At 50.5% G+C, this 5,000-nt stretch overlaps 1 non-coding gene across 1 annotated transcript; it reads left to right on the top strand.

The window, feature by feature from the left end:
* Nucleotides 1-2,993: 2,993 nt before the first annotated feature.
* LOC125798910 (18S ribosomal RNA) lies at nucleotides 2,994-4,857 on the top strand. Its single transcript, XR_007437697.1, has one exon. It is a non-coding gene; the product is annotated as an 18S ribosomal RNA (ribosomal RNA).
* Nucleotides 4,858-5,000: the final 143 nt, after the last annotated feature.

The following is a 5,000-nucleotide window of genomic DNA, read 5'->3' as shown; positions in this document are numbered from 1 at the left end:
TCCAACTTGGTCTACCAGTGGTAGCTCTGAAAAGTCGAAAAAATGACTAAGTCCAACTTGGTCTACCAGTGGTAGGCTCGAAAAGTTGAAAAAATGACTAAGTCCAACTTGGTCTACCAGTGGTAGGCTCGAAAAGTCGAAAAAATGACTAAGTCCAACTTGGTCTACCAGTGGTAGCTCTGAAAAGTCGAAAAAATGACTAAGTCCAACTTGGTCTACCAGTGGTAGGCTCGAAAAGTTGAAAAAATGACTAAGTCCAACTTGGTCTACCAGTGGTAGGCTCGAAAAGTTGAAAAAATGACTAAGTCCAACTTGGTCTACCAGTGGTAGGCTCGAAAAGTTGAAAAAATGACTAAGTCCCATTTGGTCTACCAGTGGTAGCTCTGAAAAGTCGAAAAAATGACTAAGTCCAACTTGGTCTACCAGTGGTAGGCTCGAAAAGTTGAAAAAATGACTAAGTCCAACTTGGTCTACCAGTGGTAGGCTCGAAAAGTTGAAAAAATGACTAAGTCCAACTTGGTCTACCAGTGGTAGGCTCGAAAAGTTGAAAAAATGACTAAGTCCCACTTGGTCTACCAGTGGTAGGCTCGAAAAGTTGAAAAAATGACTAAGTCCAACTTGGTCTACCAGTGGTAGCTCTGAAAAGTCGAAAAAATGACTAAGTCCAACTTGGTCTACCAGTGGTAGGCTCGAAAAGTTGAAAAAATGACTAAGTCCAACTTGGTCTACCAGTGGTAGGCTCGAAAAGTTGAAAAAATGACTAAGTCCAACTTGGTCTACCAGTGGTAGCTCTGAAAAGTCGAAAAAATGACTAAGTCCAACTTGGTCTACCAGTGGTAGGCTCGAAAAGTTGAAAAAATGACTAAGTCCAACTTGGTCTACCAGTGGTAGCTCTGAAAAGTCGAAAAAATGACTAAGTCCAACTTGGTCTACCAGTGGTAGGCTCGAAAAGTTGAAAAAATGACTAAGTCCAACTTGGTCTACCAGTGGTAGCTCTGAAAAGTCGAAAAAATGACTAAGTCCAACTTGGTCTACCAGTGGTAGGCTCGAAAAGTTGAAAAAATGACTAAGTCCCACTTGGTCTACCAGTGGTAGGCTCGAAAAGTTGAAAAAATGACTAAGTCCAACTTGGTCTACCAGTGGTAGGCTCGAAAAGTTGAAAAAATGACTAAGTCCCATTTGGTCTACCAGTGGTAGCTCTGAAAAGTCGAAAAAATGACTAAGTCCAACTTGGTCTACCAGTGGTAGGCTCGAAAAGTTGAAAAAATGACTAAGTCCAACTTGGTCTACCAGTGGTAGGCTCGAAAAGTTGAAAAAATGACTAAGTCCAACTTGGTCTACCAGTGGTAGGCTCGAAAAGTTGAAAAAATGACTAAGTCCCACTTGGTCTACCAGTGGTAGGCTCGAAAAGTTGAAAAAATGACTAAGTCCAACTTGGTCTACCAGTGGTAGCTCTGAAAAGTCGAAAAAATGACTAAGTCCAACTTGGTCTACCAGTGGTAGGCTCGAAAAGTTGAAAAAATGACTAAGTCCAACTTGGTCTACCAGTGGTAGGCTCGAAAAGTTGAAAAAATGACTAAGTCCAACTTGGTCTACCAGTGGTAGCTCTGAAAAGTCGAAAAAATGACTAAGTCCAACTTGGTCTACCAGTGGTAGGCTCGAAAAGTTGAAAAAATGACTAAGTCCAACTTGGTCTACCAGTGGTAGCTCTGAAAAGTCGAAAAAATGACTAAGTCCAACTTGGTCTACCAGTGGTAGGCTCGAAAAGTTGAAAAAATGACTAAGTCCAACTTGGTCTACCAGTGGTAGCTCTGAAAAGTCGAAAAAATGACTAAGTCCAACTTGGTCTACCAGTGGTAGGCTCGAAAAGTTGAAAAAATGACTAAGTCCCACTTGGTCTACCAGTGGTAGGCTCGAAAAAGCTGAAAAAATGACTAAGTCCAACTTGGTCTACCAGTGGTAGGCCCGAAAAAGCTGAAAAAATGACTAAGTCCCACTCGGTCTACCAGTGGTAGGTCGAAAAAGTGCGAAATTTTTCTAAGTCCCCACTTTTGGTCTACCATTTCACGCCAAAAACTAGTGAGGGTGGCGAGCTCCAGGATTTCTGACCCCCTTCGCCCGACTCCCTTGCCCGACGAAGGTGCACTCCGGTCGGCCTCGGAGCGAGTTCGCCCGCGCTCTGGAGGATTTTTCGTCGGGGGGTTTTTCAAAGGGGTGCCGTCGGACTGTTGAGGAGAGTGGCAATCTATAGGGGTCCAAGCACTGGAGATGATTCTCCATTCATTTCTAAGCATGGCAGAGCTTAAATAAAGCCCCATTAATAGTTCCAAAGTGGATTTTTGGACACTATAACACGGACCCGATCCTACCCGACCATGAAGCTCCGCAGGTCGGCCTCCGTCCCGCCCCCCGCCCCCCAGGCGGTACGGAGGAAAAACCAAACTTCCAGAGACGGTTCCAGGGGGGGTATCTCTTTTATTATTTTGACCCGATCGAATGGACTACCAAGCCCGCCTGGGTAGGCAACCGCGCGGCCCTCCGTGGCCACTGTGCGCGGTGCGTTCCTACCCGACCCAGCGGGTTAGCCTCCAGGGGGGTCCTCCGTCAGGGGGAGGACCTTTCCGAACCTATCCGAGGGAGTCGTAGACGGCCCGTCTATATCGCAATCTGCCCTAACACGATAACCGGTCGGCCCGGAGCCGTCGGACTCGATGCCTCGGTGGTCCTCGCGGCCCCCGAGCTCCAGCACCCGGCTTCAAAAAGCTCCGGACCCCCGGTTTCGGAACGAGCGTTTCCTTGTTATCCCCGAAGCAAGCGGGAACTCGCGCAGCGGAGTTGCCACACTAATTTCCACTGGGAGCAATGAGGGGTGAGCTCGGACGAGCCTCTCCGCCCGTCCCCCCCTCCCCGGGGGGTTCTTCGGACGGTACGGGGCCGATCCCTCTCCCCTCTAAGAACCAATGGTTTTTTCTGTGACAAAAACCACTCGCAGCAACCTGGTTGATCCTGCCAGTAACATATGCTTGTCTCAAAGATTAAGCCATGCAGGTCTAAGTGCACACGGAAGGTACAGTGAAACTGCGAATGGCTCATTAAATCAGTTATGGTTCCTTTGATCGCTCCACACGTTACTCGGATAACTGTGGTAATTCCAGAGCTAATACATGCAAACGAGCGCTGACCGGTCCTCTCTCGGGGGGGCCGGGATGCGTGCATTTATCAGACCCAAAACCCACCCGGGGGGACCCGCGAGGGTTTCCCCCGGCCCTTTGGTGACTCTAGATAACCTCGGGTCGATCGCGCGCCCACCGCGGCGGCGACGTCTCATTCGAATGTCTGCCCTATCAGCTGTCGATGGTAGCATAGGGGGCTACCATGGTGACCACGGGTAACGGGGAATCAGGGTTCGATTCCGGAGAGGGAGCCTGAGAAATGGCTACCACATCCAAGGAAGGCAGCAGGCGCGCAAATTACCCATTACCGACACGGTGAGGTAGTGACGAAAAATAACGATGCAGGTCTCTTTCGAGGCCCTGTAATCGGAATGAACGTATCCTAAACACATGGGTGAGGACCCATTGGAGGGCAAGTCTGGTGCCAGCAGCCGCGGTAATTCCAGCTCCAATAGCGTATATTAAATTTGCTGCAGTTAAAAAGCTCGTAGTTGGACTTCGGGAGTGGGCTGGCGGTCCGCCGCGAGGCGAGCTACCGCCTGTCCCAGACCCTGCCTCCCGGCGCCCCCCGGATGCCCTTGGTTGGGTGTCCGGTCCTCAGGGGTCCGGAGCGTTTACTTTGAAAAAATCAGAGTGTTCAAAGCGGGCACCAAACTCGCCTGAATGCCTGAGCTAGGAATAATGGAATAGGACTCCGGTTCTATTTTGTGGGTTTCCTGAACCAGGGCCATGATTAAGAGGGACGGCCGGGGGCATTCGTATTGCGCCGCTAGAGGTGAAATTCTTGGACCGGCGCAAGACGGACGAAAGCGAAAGCATTTGCCAAGAATGTTTTCATTAATCAAGAACGAAAGTCGGAGGTTCGAAGACGATCAGATACCGTCGTAGTTCCGACCGTAAACTATGCCGACCCGCGATCCGGCGGCGTTATTCCCATGACCCGCCGGGCAGCGTGCGGGGAAACCAGAGTCTTTGGGTTCCGGGGGGAGTATGGTTGCAAAACTGAAACTTAAAGGAATTGACGGAAGGGCACCACCAGGAGTGGAGCCTGCGGCTTAATTTGACTCAACACGGGGAACCTCACCCGGCCCGGACACGGAAAGGATTGACAGACTGATGGCTCTTTCTCGATTCTGTGGGTGGTGGTGCATGGCCGTTCTTAGTTGGTGGAGTGATTTGTCTGGTTAATTCCGATAACGAACGAGATTCCTTCGTGCTAAATAGTTACGCGGCCCCCCGCGGTCGCGGTTAACTTCTTAGAGGGACCAGTGGCGTATAGCCACGCGAGATGGAGCAATAACAGGTCTGTGATGCCCTTAGATGTCCGGGGCTGCACGCGCGCCACAATGGCCGGGCCAGCGTGTGCCTACCCTACGCCGAGAGGCGCGGGTAATCCGCTTAAACCCGTTCGTGACGGGGATTGGGGATTGCAATTATTCCCCATGAACGAGGAATTCCCAGTAAGTGCGGGTCATCAGCTCGCGCTGATTAAGTCCCTGCCCTTTGTACACACCGCCCGTCGCTACTACCGATTGGATGGTTATGTGAGGTCCTCGGATCGGCCACGCCGGGGCTCCTTCGCGGGGCCTTGGTGCTGTGCTGAAAAGTCGATCGAACTTGATCATCTAGAGGAAGTAAAAGTCGTAACAAGGTTTCCGTAGGTGAACCTGCGGAAGGATCATTACCGGGACTTGGGTTGGTAGTGCCTCCCAGTAGGCGCGACTCCCATTTCCACAAACAAAAAATGTTCAAGCCACGGCCCGACGTCGGGAACTACAGGGATTCCCTTCGGCCTTTTAATGACTTGAAAAAACGGTGTCCTGAGCA

Source organism: Astyanax mexicanus, unplaced genomic scaffold (genome assembly GCF_023375975.1).
Source record: "Astyanax mexicanus isolate ESR-SI-001 unplaced genomic scaffold, AstMex3_surface scaffold_93, whole genome shotgun sequence".
In the NCBI taxonomy this organism is placed as follows: Eukaryota; Metazoa; Chordata; class Actinopteri; order Characiformes; family Acestrorhamphidae; genus Astyanax; species Astyanax mexicanus.
The sequence above is the reverse complement of the archived record's forward strand: the minus strand, read 5'-3'. Positions and strand labels throughout refer to the sequence as shown.